Source organism: Amborella trichopoda, chromosome 13, assembly GCF_054954075.1.
Source record: "Amborella trichopoda isolate Santa Cruz 75 chromosome 13, AtrichopodaSantaCruz75HAP2 v2.0, whole genome shotgun sequence".
Taxonomy (NCBI): Eukaryota; Viridiplantae; Streptophyta; class Magnoliopsida; order Amborellales; family Amborellaceae; genus Amborella; species Amborella trichopoda.
In genome coordinates, this window is record NC_142348.1 from 34,498,550 (window position 1) to 34,516,132 (window position 17,583).

At 45.4% G+C, this 17,583-nt stretch overlaps 1 non-coding gene and 1 pseudogene across 1 annotated transcript; both read right to left on the reverse strand.

Annotated features, from left to right (window-relative positions):
• Positions 1-1,695: 1,695 nt before the first annotated feature.
• LOC148779178 (5.8S ribosomal RNA) lies at positions 1,696-1,850 on the reverse strand. The gene has a single exon (XR_016048706.1). It is a non-coding gene; the product is annotated as a 5.8S ribosomal RNA (ribosomal RNA).
• Positions 1,851-2,091: 241 nt separating this feature from the next.
• On the reverse strand, positions 2,092-3,898 carry LOC148779179 (18S ribosomal RNA; annotated as a pseudogene).
• Between the last annotated feature and the right edge of the window lie 13,685 nt (positions 3,899-17,583).

Here is a 17,583-nt window from a genome sequence, read left to right on the forward strand (position 1 = left end):
GTAAATTTTGTTGGAACAATGACAATTTTATTTCACATTCTCATTCTCTCTTTTAAATGGTGATGATTAAGATCAATACTTTGTACTCTCTCTATATTTGGAATGGTGATTATTAATACCTTTATTTCTCTCTCTCTCTAGAATGGTGATGATGTTATTATCAGAAAATCTTTTTGGAATGGTGTGATGATGACTTTAATTACACATTTTAGTAGAATTTTGTGACAAGAAAGAAAGAAATGATAGTTTATAGGTAAGTACTGATAAAATATTGGTAATGTATTTCCCATATTTCTTTCAGACATAGCCAACAGTAGCAATGTATTTCCTAAGTTGCATCTAAATACTACCCAAACAATAACAATCCATTTGCAGGTAATGTATTACGCCACTAATATATTTCACAGACAATATATTTCCAGGCATCCAAACGACCCCTAAAATTAACAAGCATTATTCAGTGTTCTATCTCTGTCCCCAGAGTAAAAATAATATGTAAGGTGTGTGCACTTCTTTTCAGTAGCATTTTAGGAGAATTTGGTTAATACTTCGATTTAAGTTATCCAAATTTAAACCTTTTAGGAGTAAAACTCTTATCAATTTGCATAAACTAATTTCCATCCCAACTTACTTGGGCTACAAAGATTTTAACTCTGAAAGGAACGAAAAATACAACGTGGAGCTGCAACTGCCAAACCAAAGAAACAATTAGATTTCTGGCGTCAGTTACATTTTCGGCATCTAGTTTTCTTGATTTCCCATAACTGGAACCATTGATTCTTTTGATCTCTAGCCATCAACAAATATTGGTCCCTCGCTTCTGTACTGCTTTACGTGTACTCTCTGATCCCCCCCCCCCCCCCCCCCCTTTCTCGCTCTCGGTGGAATAAATGGAATCCAAAAAATGATGGCGGCAAACAACTGCCAAACCAAGAACATACCGTTGGCCTTCCAACGCATTTAGTTAATTTTTCCTGATTTCTTTTTCTCTCTAACCCCTCTCTCTCTCTCTAAAACGCTGCTCTCTATCTCTCTTGATTGAATGGTGGCATACAATTGCCAAACCAAGAACATACCATTGGACTTCCAGTGCATTCAGTTAGGTTTTCTTGAGTTCTCTCTCTCTAATACCCCCTCTCTCTCTAACATGCACCAACAACCCTTACTCTCTCTCTCTCTCCCTTTATCCCTCTCTCTCTCTCTCTCTCTCTCTTCTAACCTCAATTTCATCATCAAGACTCTCATGGATTCTAGTAAAAGATAGAGTGAACCTCTTAGTTCCCCTCCACCTTCTCCCAAACGAAAGACGAAGACCAGCACTGTGCCCAGTCCATGGAATCGAGTGCTCCAAGTGGGCCGCCCGATTCCCATGCTGGGCAGTTCTCGGTTCGCTAACCATTATTAGGGGAATCTTGGTAAGTTTCTTTTCCTCTGCTTATTGATATGCTTAAACTCAACGGGTGGCCCCACCTGACCTGGGGTCGCAGTGAGGAAGCTTTGCACGAAATGCTGGTTGAAGCCACGGTGCGACAGCGACACACTATGAAGGCCACCAATCATCGCGTCACCCACAAGCTATGGGTCTGGGTTTGAGCCTACCGCAGCTCCAACACTATGGGAGGGGAACGAGTGGCCATCTTGCACCCCAAGCCCTTACACTGGTGCATTGGGGGGAGGAGGGGGCTATGTTTGGCATGATATTCAGACAGGCGTGCCCTCAGCCTACGGCCTCAGGTGCAACTTGCATTCAAAGACTCGATGATTCACAGGATTATGCAATTCACACAAAGTATCACATTTCGCTATGTTCTTCATCGTGGCAAGAGCCAAGATATCCGTTGTCGAGAGTCGTGTTTGACAATATGCGATCGGAGCGATGGGGCACACCACAAGGGGACCGAGCACCCGCCTACGTGGTGCCCCCCCACATTCCGATGTGATTCATTTCCTTAACGCTTGACTTGCCGGGGTTTTGTGTTTTGTTTTAGTGGGCACAACCTTTAGTCGACCTCAAAGGTGGGGGCCATGCGAGGCTCTGCACCACCGCGTTCTCTCCACATGTTTGCCAATCTGTTTACTGGAGGCATCCTTCAATGATCATTCCGTAGGTTCACCTATGAAAACCTTTTTACGAATTCTCCTTCCTCTAAATGATAAGGTTCAGTGGACTTCCCATGACGTCGCCAACGGCGGACTACCTCCACCGCTGCGATTCAAGCACTTCATTGTACCATTCAATCGGTAGGAGAGACGGGCGATGTGTACAAAAATGGCAGGGACGTAGTCAACACGAGCTGATGATTCACGCTTACTAGGAATTCCTCGTTGAAGACCAACAATTGCAATGATCTATCCCCATCACGATGAAATTTTGACAGATTACCCGGGCCTGTCAGCCAAGGCTATAAACTCATTGAATACATCAGTGTAGCACGCGTGCGGCCTAGAACATCTAAGGGCATCATAGATGTGTTATTGCCTCAAACTTCTGTGGCCTAAACGACCAGTCCCTCTAAGAAGCTGACCGTGGCGGTTACCTTCCCATAGCTAGTTAGTAGGCTGAGGTCTCGTTCGTTAACTAAATTAACCAGACAAATTGCTTCACCAACTAAGAACGACCATGCACCACCACCCATAGAATAAAAAAAGAGCTCTCAGTCTGTCAATCCTTACTATGTCTGGACCTGTTAAGTTTTCCTGTATCGAGTCAAATTAAATCGCAGGCTCTGCTCCTGGTGATGCCCTTCCGTCAATTCCTTTAAGTTTCAGCCTTGCGACAATACTCCCCTCGGAACCCAAGGACTTTGATTTCTCATAAGGTGCCAACGGAGTCCTAAGAGCAACATCTGCCGATCCCTAGTGGGCATCATTTATGGTTGAGACCAAGAAGGTATTTGATCGTCTTTGAGCCCCAACTTTCATTTTTGATTAATGAAAACATCCTTGACAAATGCTTTCGCAGTGGTTCGTCTTTCATAAATCCAAGAATATCACCTCTAACTATTAAATACGAATGCCCCAGACTGTCCCTCTTATTCATTGCTCTAATCCCGAAGGCCATCACAATAGGACCAAAATCTTGTGATGTTATCCCATGCTAATGTACTCAGAGCGTAGGCTTGCTTTGAGCACTCTAATTTCTTCAAAGTAACGGTGCTGGAGGCACGACCCGACCAGTTAAGGTCAGGAACGCATCATCGGGAGAAGGGACGGGACAACTAGTGCACACCATGAAGGCCGACCTGTCGGCCCCGCCCAAGATCCAATTACAAGCTTTTTAACTGCAACAACTTAAATATATGCTATTGGAGCAGGAATTACTGTGGCTGCTAGCACCAGACTTGCCCTCTAAAGGATCCTTGTTAAGGGGTTTAGATTGTACTAATTCCAATTACCAGACTCTTTGAGCCCAATATTGTTATTTATTTTCACTACCTCCCCGTGTCAAGATTGGATAATTTGCCCTCCTACTGCCTTCCTTGGATGTGGTAGTTGTTTCTCAGGCTCCCATTCCGGAATCGAACCCTAATTCTCTGTCAACCGTCACCACCATGGTAGGCCCCTATCTTATCATCGAAAGTTGATAGGGTAGAAATTTGAATGATGCGTCGCCAGCATAATGGCAGCGCGATCTGTCGAGTTATCATGATTCACTAAAGCATCGGGCAAAGTCCGCGCTGGCCTTTTATCTAATAAATGCATCCCTTTCAGAGGTCAAGATTTCTTGCATGTATTAGCTCTAGAATTACTATGGTTATCCGAGTTGTTTGAGGTCATTTTCTATCACTTGTATCCGCGATGCGAATAATGAGAGAGCAGTTCGTGACCTAGGTCCGCAGGTACCAAAATGCCTGTAGACTATGAAAGTCGTAGGACAATAAGCCCTGATCCGAAAGTAGAATTTTCATCAGTCTCAAAATGGCCCGAGAATGTGCAAGAGCATGGCTAGGGTCTCTTAAGAACACCTGTCAAGTTTTATCACAATCCGACAAGTTTAAGATAGTACAGACGACAAAATAGTTTTGGGATATCTTATCTCTATCATGCTGAAAATGGGATTTGAACTACAACACCAGTATTGGAGTATCAAATAGTATTCATACTATTGCCATTGGATTCAGATCGGTCGAAAATCCTTGGGTACTAATTTTTTGCACATTTAGAAGATTTTAGAGCAAGTTATGACCAACTTTTCCAAAATGAGTAGGCTGTACACTATTATGGTGAACCCTTGGTGAACCACCTCCATTAATGGAAACTATGCTTCACAATTTTGGGGGCAAACTTTCTATGGCCGTATCTTCTTCATCCTGGTCAGATCGAGCCCAAATTTTGCGAGTATGTTCGTCTTAAAGACTCAGTCGATTTTATATACTGCACACATGATAACACGGCCCAAGCTACGAGAAATCGAAGAGAGAAGTTCACCGAAATACTTCTAAAAGTAGTAGAAAATTTTCAACAACACCTCTCCTCTATCAAATGGCCATATCACGACGCTCGTGCGTTAGAACGACCTCAAACCAGACCCATTACGAGCACAAGGTCAGAGGCTTCATCTGAGCTGAACCTTGCATGTGATGGATGGTCAGATTCGACGCACAATGAGTCCAAAGTTGTTGCAATTTCAGTCACCAAAATCCAAACTTCTGTCAAAGTTTTTCAATTTGGAAAATGGTCATCCGGGCATCAAATCGAGTCGTTCTTTTTGCAGAACGATCATGGGAACTTGTTCATCATATTGTAATCAAGAAATCAATGAAAAGCACTGAGAAATGTACTGAATCTTAAAATTAAGATTGCATGTTTTTCCATGTTTTGCCACGTCATAATCATGGTTCAAAACTCAGATCCATGGCCTAAAATTAGTACCAAAATGATCGTCTTCTCGAGCTCATCAAGAAAATAGCAATCTTTCGGCCAGATGGTGACCGAAAAAGCCCTGAATCTGCCATAAAAAGTTCACACGATTAAGCAACCATTACAGGGACTGATTTAGAATGACTCTTATTGATGATTTTACCCCATTTTCTGAGATTTTCTTCTTTTAATGCCTAATTTTCAATAATTAGGTTAAAATTTAATTGTACACCTATGTTTGGGTCCCACCTCTATATAAACAAGCACGTATCTCATTGTAAAGGACCCCACTTTGGCTTAAAAAATTCCATTTTTTGTTCACTATTGGGTTACATTTGAGAGAGAGAGAGAGAGGAGAGAGAAGATTTTTGGTTGGTACCCTTGGGCTTAAGGTGACTCTTTCTCCTCTCATCTCTTTCTCTCTTCCCTCTTTCTCTCTTTCTCTCTCTTTTCTCTTTTCTCTTTTTCTCTCTTGTCTCTTTCTCTCTCTTCTCATTTTATCTCTATTCACTCTCTTTTCTCTCTCTTCTCTCTTTCTCTCTGTTCTCTCTTTCTCTCTTCTGTCTCTCTATTCTTTTTCTCTCTCTTCTTTCTTCTCTCTGTCTCACACGATAGTGCACACTGCTGAGCACGATCTTCTTCTCTCTCATTCTCTCTTCTTCTCTCTTCTTTTATTTTTCTCTCTCTTTCTTCTTTCTCTTCTCTGTCTCATACGGCAGTGCACACTATCGAGCACAATCTACCTCTTTCCTCTTTCTTCTCTCTTCTTTTCTCTTCTTTCTCTCTTGTCTTTCTTTCTCTCCTTTCTCTCTCTTCTTTCTCTCTTTCTCTTTCTCCTTTCTCTTCTCTGTCGCTTACGGCAATGCACACTGCCAAGCATGATTTTCCTCTTTCTTCTTTCTCTCTCTTCTTTATCTTCTCTATCTCGTGCGATAGTATACACTGTCAAGCAGGATCTTATTCTTTCTCTCTCCTCTTTTTCTCTCTCTCTTCTCTTTTCCTCTCTCTTCTCTCTTTATCTCTCGTCTGTCTCTCTATTCTTTCTCTCTCTTCTTTTTCCTTTCTGTCTTGCACGACAGTGCACACTGTCGAGCATAATTTTCTGCTCTCTCCTTCTCTCTTCTCTTTTCTTTCTCTCTCTTTCTTCTTTCTCTTCTCTGTCTCGCATGGCAGTGCACTCTGCCGAGCACGATCTTCCTCTTTCCTCCTTCTCTCCTCTCTTCTTCTCTCTTCTTTCTTTCTCTTCTCTCTTTCTTTCTCTCCTTTCGTTCTTCTTTCTCTCTCTTTCTCCTTCCTCATGACAGTGCACACTATCGAGCACGATCTACATCTTTCTTTTTTTTCTCTCTTCTTTCTCTTCTCTGTCTCGCACGATAGTGTACACTGTCGAGCACAATCTTTTTCTTTCTCTCTCTCTTTCTTCTTTCTCTTCTTTGTCTCGCACAACAGTGTGCACTATCGGGCACGATCTTCCTCTTTCCTCTTTCTCTTACCTCTTTCTTTCTTGTCTTCTTCTCTCTTCTCTCTTCTTTCTCTCTAATTTTCCCTCTCTTCTTTCTATCTCGCATGATAGTGCACACTGCCGAGCATGACCTTCTCTCTCCTCCCTCTTCTTCTTTTCTCTTTCTTTTTCTTTCTATCTCGCATGATAGTGCACACTGTCGAGCGTGACCTTCTCTCTCCTCCCTCTTCTTTCCTTTCTCTTTCTTCTTCTTTCTATTTTTTCTTTATCCTTCTTTCCTACTCTCTTTCTTCTTCCTTCCTTTTTCTTTCCCCTTCTTTCTTTTCTTCCTCTCCATCTTTCCTTTCTCTCACTTCATCTTTCCTCTTTCTCTCTTCTATTTTTTTTCTCTCCTTCCTTTTTCTCTTCTGTCGTGTATGGTAATGAGCATTGCTGAGCGCAATCTTCTCTTTTTTTCTTCTTTGTCGTGTTGCACAATGAGCATTGTCGAGCACGACCTTCTCTCTTCTCTTTCTCTCCTCTGTCATGCGCGGCAGTGAACATTACTGAGCGCGACCTTCTCTCTTTCCTTCCTTTTTCCTGTCTCACACAGCAGCGTACGTTGTCAAGCGCGACCCATTCTCTCTTCTCTCTTTCCTCTGTCTAGCACGACAGTGAGTATTGCCGAGCGTGACCCCTTCTCTTTCGCCTCCTATCTTGTATGGCAGCACACACTGCCGAGCATGACACTTCTTTCTTTCTCCTTCCTCTCTGTCCTGCACGACAGTGCATACCGTCGAGCACATTCTCCTCCCCCTCTCTTCTCTCTTTCTCTTTTATTTGCTTGACCAGAGGGCTGGCCGAGCCTTGTGCTACCGTGCAAGTCTTGTTGTCGAGCAGTGTAGCCATCTTGCCGGTCTGAGTTACCGTGCACGTCTAGCTGCTGCGTCAAACTAGCCATTACGCTAGATCATCCATCAATGCTAGTCTTGTCGTTGAGCACTTTAGCCATCGTGCTAGTTTGAGTCACCGTGCCCGTCTCTACACCAGCTGTTGTGTTGTCTTGCCGCTGTGCTAGCCTAGCCACCTGTCAAACTTCTTCACTCCTCATCTCTCTTCGACTTCATCTCTTTTTCTCTCCTTCCCTCCCTTTCTTTCTAAAAATTCCCTTCTCTCCGACATTCTTTCTCTAGTTAACCACTCTTCTCGTTCCCTTCCTTGTAACATCTGTACTAAGAGTCCTTTGTCAAGGTGACGTCGTGAGGCTACTGAATTGACACAGATTTTGTTACGATAACTCTTTCATCCTCTTTTGAGTACGCACGCATGTGTGCACTCACCTTATGACAAGGTGGGGTCTTCAGACCCACTTGTCTTGTATTCTAATATGTGTGTGTGACTGTAGGAAAAGAAGAAATAGGTCAAAGGAGGCGATTTTGAATCGGTCATAAGCCCGGGGGGCATTCAAACATAATCTAAGAGGGCACCCATGCGAGTTAGCCTGAGTGTGTCACAGACCCAGGTGAGGTAAGTCCCACCTCATACCTTAATTCCTCTCTCACCGGTTGGTATTCTTGCCCGTGTCTTCTTGACACGGTCCACCAGAGAGCAGTCTCAGGTCCTGGGTCCATCTCAAACCCGAAGCCACGCTACCAGGTGATCTCGACTTGAGGGTGAGTTTGAGGCATCGAACCATCTTGGCGACTCCACTGGGGACACAATACCCCATTGTCGGATCGTCTGTGTTTGTCTTGCCTTTCTTCTGTTTCCTGTTCACTTTATACACACATGTCTTCAGGTTTGCTTAACCCTTTCATCCGAGTCGAGGATTTTCTGATCCCCGCACCCGAGAGCTCGCTTCAAGAACAGGTTCCACGAATGTCGTTCCCGACTTTTCTTTTGAGTGTTGAACCTGTGTCATGCTTCTTGGTCTTGACCTGAGTTTGTGCGAGGAGGGACCCAGAAGTCCCTCGCTTCCCATCTCTTAGCCTTGGTGGTCCCTCCACCAAAGCACCTTGCATGGGTGGCTCACTAGCCACAACATATATCATGCACCCTTCTACCTGAAAATCACGAGCCAGTCCCACTGCTTAGGGCAGTCGAAAGGCCATCCCTTCCCTTCCTGCACATGGCAGACCATCTGTCAAGGCTCCTGTGGGTCGCCGTAGGGCCACCTCCTATGTTCTATCACATCGGGCCCTTGCAATAATATGCTCGACACATGGAGGAAGAGGTCCTAAGGCCACCACCTTCCACACACGCATCAAGGCTTGTGGTCCATCCACTTGTTCCGCACTTTGGGGCAACCCTCAGGCTGCCTTGAACCACTATCTAGGCTCGGGTCTTCTTGGACCTGGCCTTGTATACCTGATGCATACATATCGCACTACTCAGGGAGCCGAGTACACGAGAAACGAACCCCTTATCATCTCTCTCAGTGCATGCATGTTCACTCTATAAGGGATGGTCACAAAGCCACTCCCTCACAAGCACATGCTCACAATCCTCGGCCTCCTAAGGTCCGACCCATTGCTCGAGCCTGGGTTGACCCTCAAGTCACCTGAAACCCTTTTGCAAGTGGCACACACGCGCCACCCCCACGGACAGGTGACTCCTCCCTCGTTCGTCCCTTCTTCTCCTGACGAACCGCTCAAGGCCTGGTACTCAAAGTCCTTCCTCAAGAGTACCATCTTCAGATACCCTCTTCAGACCTGCCCTATCTTCGGTGGCCACAAAGAGCTCGGCGCAAGGCTCCCTTGGGTGATGAGGTCTTCCATTCCTCATCTCTCCCCAAGCCATGGTAGAAGCCTGATCTGACCCCTATTTATGGTCCACATTCCCTACCACTTCTCATGGAGATGGCTTGATCATGTTTGAAGAAAGCAGACCTTTCACAATCACGGTCTCAGTCTCAGTTCTGGAGGGAAGTACACCAGAGCTTGAGAGCCAAACATGACCAAATAGTCCCTAGAGAAGAAGCCAAGACACATGGGGCAAGCAAGCTTGCTGATCCATTGGCCGAGAATCCCTTTTATCCACTATAGGTTGCGGCAGAGCTTGAGAAGAAGGAAGCCTGCATGGTTGTTAACATCATAGGAGACAACCCAATCGTGTAGCACTTACGGTCCCAAGATCGTCGCGAACCGGTCCTGACCAGATCAACATACAAGGTTCGAGCTCAGTCGGAGCATGCATAACCCTTACTGACTGACTTGCCGCACCTAGTCCGCCATGTGCACCTGCCCCCCACCATGCAAGAGATCAATCTCTCGAAAGAAACTGTCAGCATGATGGTCATTGACTAACCCAATGACGATCAAGAAGACCGCATGAATGGGTTCTAGGACATGATTCATAAGATGATGGAGAAGATCGACATGATGGAAAATACCTGTCCTCCTGAGAACTCATCACATCAGGAAGCCAATTCTCCTGATCCATCTAATCCGGTCCTGAGGTAGTCATCTCCTGCCCATGACCATTCCTCCTCTCCACATGCCTCTCAAACCTATATTGATGCCATGGTCAACCGTAGCTTGCGAGGCAAATAGATCCCGGGCATCCAAGATACAACCTTATATCAGAAGCCTTATCCATCTTATATCGACCAGCTCCTGTTTCCCCCAAATTACCAGAAGGGGAAACTCCCGTGAGTTCACCTCACCAGCATATCGCCCACTTTTATTCAGTGTATCAAGAGACAATAGCTTATGGGTGACTTCTTCTCCGCCAGTTTGTTGAGACCCTCGACGGGCCGACATTCAAGTGGTATGCTCGACTCCTTCTGAACTCAATACAGACCTGGGAAGAAATAGAACAATTGTTGTACAAGCGTTTCTATGAGGTTGAAAGAGAAGTTCAGATTATTGAGCTTCTCACATGGACCCAGAACCCAGATGATCCAGACGATCAATTTATAGCAAGATGGAGAGATCCAGCTGCATATCAAGCTACCCCTATGCCAAAAATTGATGCACTCTAAACATGTGTGCGCAACATGTGGCCGGAAATCTCCCTGCATGTTGAAGCATCAAACCCGACCTCTATATCGGATTTAATCTCCAAAGCAGTTTGAATAGAGAGTCTCCTTAAGCATCATGGCAAGCTTCAAACCCCAACATCAAGTGGAAAAAACAATCAAAGTTCAAATAATAGTCGCAATAATTCTCGAGGCAATCAACAGAAAGGAGTGATCAGTGCTGCTGTCACTATATGAAACCCTAAGAAAGCTTCACCTCAAACTCTGGATTTCTCTAAAAGGTTGAATCCTCTAAATGCTTAGGGGACACCTCAGGCAAGCCAACATAAATCCCAGTCCTACAATAAGGTGCCTCCACCTCGGAATCTCTACGGAAAGGATTACTGCGAGGAGCAAAAAAAGAAAGTCAACAACGTTGATCCAAAGTGGGTCCCGACTTTACTCCGAATGTTGATCAAGCAACAGATGATCACCCTGCCTGAGATGAAAAGGCCAGAAGATGCTGACTTCGCCACCCACAAGAGGTATTGTGCATATCATAGGATGTTGAGGCATCCTATTCAGGATTGTGTCACCCTCAAGGATCACATTGAAGCTTTAATCCAGAAGGGGCAGATATAGCTTGATAGCCTCAAGAAGGCATTCAAGGCAGTTGAAGCATCTCACATAGTGACAGTTCAAGAAGAAGTTGAGCAAGTATATTGGCTTGACGAACTACCACCAAATCTTCTTCAGGCATTATTCTGCATGATGCTCCAATTTGGGGTCATCACACCAAAGCCATAAAGACAGCCTAGGCGCCTTGCTCGAGGGACTGAAAACCTTTGGTGTCCATATCACCAGATCCGAGGCCATGACTTAGGAGAATGCTTTGGCTTTCAAGCTATAATGTCAGAGAAAGTACGAGGAGGACATTCCGTCCTCTCTATCCTGGAGGATCATGCTCAACCCACTAAACTATCAACATAGGAGGTCACCCAGACACAAATCCCTTCTAATGACTTGCTGCCCAAGCCTTCTGACTCTGATGAACCCTCGACTTCCCAGCCATGACAGGTCTATTGAGGACTAAACAGGATGAAATCCATGAAGAGAGAGGTCGTTCGCCAAGCAAGGCCAACCCCTGAGCCTCGTGAAGCTAATTCACCAACGCCCATTCTCAAAAATGGTAGAAGAAGACGAGCACCCAAGGCTTCTCGTCGAAAGAGGAAACTCCCTCCATCCCGTACTGAGGTTGGGTTCCTCAAGACCCTTCCTCCGTTGCCAACCTTGCAGGAATTCTTCCCTAAGCCAATCCCTTGTGCTGATATAAACTCACGATCCAGTCAAGAAGACATTCCTGAGTCTTCTTCTTCTCGAGCTCTCGATACGTCCGATAAGGGTGACATTAAAAGCACCCCTCAACGGTCCAAGCAGGGTGAAGACCTAAAAGATTCCTTGCACACATCCAATTCTGGTGATGACGCTAAAAGCTACCCAGATCGGTTCAAACTGAGTGACAACCTTAAAAGTTCTCCCCCTTCTTCTATCCTCGACTCTTCTAACTCTTATTCTTCTGCTAACACATCTTCTGCAGGTTCAACACGTAAATGCCTAGACTTTGAGGCTCTTGACAAAGAGCTAAAAAGTTGCAACACTAGCAGATGGCATCGAAGGCAGCTGAAAAAGACAGTGGCCCAAGCAGCTGGCTTCTTGTCAATCGTTGATGCCTTGGTGTCTAGAGCCAATGTAAAGCCTCCTCCCACTATCGAAGAGCTTCCCAAGCGTCACAAGAAACTCAAAGCTACGAAACCTCAATGGTCCCCTGAGCCCGACTTCGAGAAAAGGATGAGAGAATCAAGAGGACAGATCTTATATTCTCACGAAGCGTGCCACATGGTGCAGATATCTGAAGCAGTGACCAGCACTAACCTGATCAGTCTCAAGTCAAGCAAGAAGTTACAGATACCTTTGCAAAAGCCAAAGCTTTTGAAGTACTCTAGTCCGCCACTCATCCCATATCCTAACACATCAACCAATCCACCACTTCTTAGGTTCCTGGGATCACCATTGATTCCAAACCCTAAACCTCCATCAATCTCCATTTTACTAACACCTACCCCTGTTACCCAATCCAACCAACCCACACCGGACTATGCTAGACCTGGCCAGTCAACACCAAATCTGGTGGCACAATCTTTACCAACCCAACACATGCCGGTTACACAGGAAGACAACCGATACCCCAAAACCAACCTTCCATACCTAAACCTACCCTACCACCTACCATCTCGCTAAAACCCGTGGCAGATCCAGAAGTATATGGAAATGGTGATCGCAAAACCGAGGATGATGTGGTGGCTGTATCTATGATCGCTGAATCACATAACTCTCCCTTTGCACTTTTTGAGCCCTGCTCTTTCCAATCAACCCAAGTGCCTCAAAATTTTCCCTTTCAGCCATATGCACTCTCTCCTTGAAACCGACCCCTCTTCAAGCAATCAAATGGTAGAAGTAGCCACCATACTCTATACCGTCAAAGCCCAATTCGAGGTAGAGATGTCAAGAGCATGGGTATTCGCAAGCTCTGAAGTTAAGACATTCGAGGTCAATGAAGGTTCTCTAGATCACTGACTGATGACGAAGTGGAAGTTCAAGAAGCCCCTGAGGAATGGGAAGAAGGTGGACAAGCTACAGCTAACGATCTCGAAGAAATAAACTTGGGTGACGAGAATGACCCAAGGCCAACTTTTATTTCGGTAAACATGACGCCAGAAGAGAAGGAACGCTATATTGCCTTTCTACTGGCAAACTGGAACATCTATGCTTAGCATTATCATGAGATGTCTGGTCTTGATCCCTAGGTTACGGTACATCGACTCGGCATTGACCCATCCTTCAAACATGTGAAGCAGAAATCGAGAAGGTTTTGGCCCGACCTTGAAATGCAGATAGATGCTGAGGTGACTAAGCACAAGGAAGCACGTCTTATTCTGGAAGTCAAATACCCGAAATGGCTCGCCAATATTGTGCCAGTTAAGAAGAAGAACATGCAAATCAGGGTCCATATTGACTTCCGTGACTCAAACGCTGCCTGTCCAAAGGATGACTTCCCATTGCCATTCACAAAAATGATTATCGATTCCACAACCCATTACCAGATTTTCTCCTTCATGGATGGATATTCAGGGTACAATCAGATAAGGATGGTATCAAAGGATGAGGAGGCCACCGCCTTCCTGACTCTCAAAGGTGTCTTCTGCTATGTAATGATGTCGATTGGGTTGAAGAATGCAGGTGCCACCTATCAGCGGGTAATGATCACCATTTTCAAAGATATGCTCCACAAAGAGGTAGAATGTTACGTGGATGATTTGGTGATGAAATCCAAAAAGGAGGAGGATCACATGCATGACCTTGAGAAGGTGTTTGAAAGGCTTCGCCTTCATCAGCTCAAAATGAACCACTTGAAGAGCGTCTTTGGCATACGCTCAGGAAAATTCTTAAGATTCTTTGTCAAGTATGGGGGATTGGAGATCGAGCCTGTCAAGATCAAAGCGATTCGATCAATGCCACCACCAACAATGCTTCGAGAACTTCAGTCTCTTCAAGGCCAGCTTGCTTATATTCGAAGATTCATTTCGAATATTTCAGGTCGTCGTAAGCCATTTACACACCTGTTGAAGAAGGACTCTCCTTTCATATGGGATGAGGCATGTCAGGCTACCTTGGATGACATCAAGGAGTGTTTGTTACACCCCTCAGTACCTCCATATCAGTGTTAGGAAGGCCCCTCATTCTATACGTGACTGGTTAGGTACCTCGATCTTGCCTCCCCGGATCTAGGTAATCAGGTGACACGTGTCTCGGGTTCAGAAGACCAGGGACCTGAGATCGCTCTCTCGGGAACCTTGTTCAAGAACAAGGGTAGGTATCCAACTAGTGAGAGAGGAACTTTAGATGTGAGGTGGGAACCAACCTCACCTGGGTCCGTGACTTACTTGGGCTGACTCACGCGGGCGCCCTCTTAGATCACGACGGAAAGCTCCCTAGCTGCTTCAGCTGGTTCGAAATCGCCTCCCTTGAATAGCAATCTAACTTGTTTTCTGCACAACACTATTATGGTTAATTTACAAGACAAGTGAGCCAAATGACCCACCCTTATCTTAGGGTAATGTACCTTCATATGGCTGAGAAGGTGGAAAGTTAAGGTGGTGAAAAGAAAGAGGTTTGAAGGAGAGGGGAAAAGAAGAGGGGATTCGACAAGGGGACCAAACTAGCATGATAGCTGGACCAATGTAATGACCGACGCGGCATGGTAGTAAGACATACATGGTACTTTGGACAGGCGGGACGACAATACTACTCAAAACCAAGGTCGACGTGACTGCCTTAATCTGATGTGGCATCTAGATAGGCATGGTACTCAGGATCAGCATGACAACAACACTACTCAACAGCCAGACTGTTATGGCAACACTAGACTGAATCCACCCTTGGTCTAGCGAGAAGAGAATGCACGAGTCAGTGAAGAGAATGGGTCTTGATGGTGCTAAGCATCACCACCCATAACCGTAGAGTAGCAGTGTCACTATCATTGGACGGTGCTAGACACTACTGCTCATGGCTAACGGCGAGCAGTGAACTGTAGACGGTGCTAGGCATCGCCGTTGAGACAACACAAGAGCGCAGCACACCCCTGCATGAGCGGCGATAGTCTCTTGTGAAGCGCGCGGTAATAACCATTCATGAGGTGCTCAGCGACAATTTTTGCTAAGGCACACGACGATAAGCGTGGGACGCAAGAAGGGCCTGCACACGGCGATAGGCACCGAACGCATGAAGAGGCTTGCGGACGATGATAGGCACCAAGTGCATGAAGAAGGCTTGCAGACGGCGATAGGCACCGAGGGCATGAAGGAAGCTCGCGAACGGCGATAGATGTTACCACGACCCCTGCGGGTGGCAATAAGTTTTGCCGTCTATGTTCTTCACTGAGGCGTAGAGGATATATCTGCGGACGACGATGAGCAGTGCCTTTTGCAAGCCTCGCCGAGAGATATGGATGAACCAATAGAAGGGGGAAAGGAGCTAGCGCATGGCGCTGCCATCACCATGCGTGACTTGTGAAACCACAAGAAGGGGAAAAATAAGAGAAAGAGCCATGCACGACACTACCACTGCCATGTATAGCCTTTGAGGGAGGCTCGGAAGAAGAAGAAGAAGAAGAAAGAAAAGAAGAGAGAGAAGGTTTACCTTGAGCCTAGGGGTACCGATCCAAAAGTTTCTCTCTCCTTACTCTCTATCTCCAAACGTGACCGAACAATAAGGAGGAAAGAGAATTCTAGTAAGTAAAAATTCTCTTTGGTCAAGGGTTTCCAACCTCTTTTTTACATACAATGATGGTACGTGGTATATATAGAATTATGACCAAACATGGGTGGATTGATCAAAATTAAACCTAATTGCTGGAAATTAAGATTTAACTGAATTAAAAGAAATTAAAAAATAGGGTGCAAAATGATAGATTTGTCCATTTTTAACAAGTTGTGGAATTCCATGACAGTCCCTGTGTTGCCCTAGAACGTGCATGATTTTTCATGGATGATTCGGGGTTGTTCTGATTCCTGTTTGATCGAAGATGATTGTTTTCTTATAAGGCTCGACATGGCGATTGATTTGATACCAACTTCGAGCCATGGATCGTGTTTTTAGGGAACGATCATATGACTTGAAATTTGAATGAATCTTGAAACTTTGGATCGATTGTGTGTTCGTCCCTTGATGTTTTTATGTGATTTCTTCGTTGGATCACGCTGAGCATGCCGTCACGATCGCAGGGCAACAAACACAGCTCGATTCCGTGCCTGGATGAAGATTTTACAACTTTGGAGTTTTGGTCGAAATCTGAAATTCTGGCGACGAAATTTGCAGTCACTTCGTCAGCTTTGTGTGCGGAATCCGACTATTCATGATGTATGGGGTTCGAACTAGAGATAACTTTAGATCTTACGCACGGATGGAATTTGTTTCACGTCGATTGGGATCGCGAGCGAGTTGATTTGACTGCTCGAGCGAAGCACGACGCTGCTGATTTTCCTACACTTTCTTCACGGATCAACAACTTCTCTCTAGCTTTTTTTCGCGCTCAGGCATCGTCGCGGGGCGTGCCACATATCGAAACGCTCGTCTTGGCGAGACAAACATGCTCCATCAAGTTTGAGCACGATCTGATCTCGGACGAGGGAGATATAAGAGTCGCAAGTCACTATTCGTGACTGTCCCTTTAATGGAGTTGAGTTGCAGGGTGGCCACACCGGAATAGCGTGCGGCTCCTCCTGTTTCGCTCTTTTGCCTATAACTTATTCCTAAAATGTCCGTACAAGCTGAAATTTGACCCCTTAAGGTTTTCAATCATCTCGGATCCAATGGTGGTGGTTCCACAGCGAATTAAGATACCAAAAATATAGCTCTAGTTATAGGGTCCATTTTAGGGTGCTAGAGGCTAATTCTGCCGAAACTGTTTCTCAGTCTGCACTGCCTTAGACATATCGTAATGAGATGAAACTCGACAGGGGACTTTTGAGAGTCCTTATGAAGATCTTGGCCAGTTCTGAGGAAATTTTGAGACTATTGAAATTTTCATTGTTTGTTAGGCTTTGTTGACCGGGGACCCATGATGATGAAAAATGTCTTCTAGCGGTGATTGCTCTTGATGAGTCGCTCGGTGTGCTCTTGGCACAAAATAATGAGGGAGGAAAAGGAGTTGCTCTATACTACCTTAGGCGCAACATGCAAGGGGCTGAAAAGAATTACTCACCAATCGAGAAGATGTGCTTGGCTTTAATCTTCGCGGTCCAAAAGCTTCGTCATTATCTCCTCAGTCATGAGGTGCAGCTTATCTCAAAAGTTGACCCCATCAATTTCCGCATGATGTGCCCTTGCCTCTCCTGATGCTTAGCTAATTGGGCACTATTACTAATAGAGTTCGACATCAAGTACGTGTCGTAAAAAGCCGTCAAGGGTCAAGCCTTGGCTGATTTCCTTGCAGCACACCCGTACCGATAGAATCCCCCCTGTTAAGTGACGTCCCCGATGAGGAAGTGTTTTGCACTGAGCTAGTTTATGATTGGAAGATGTACTTGGACGAGGCCTTTCAGTCTGAACGAGGTGGTGCTGGAATAGTATTCTTAACCTCACAAAATGGTGTCGTTCCCTTGTCCTTCTCCCTCCCAAAAGCCGACTCGCACAATGAGGCTGAGTATCAGGCCCTCATAATAAGGCTTGAGGTTGCCTTAGATCTAGAACTAGAGTGGTTAGCCAT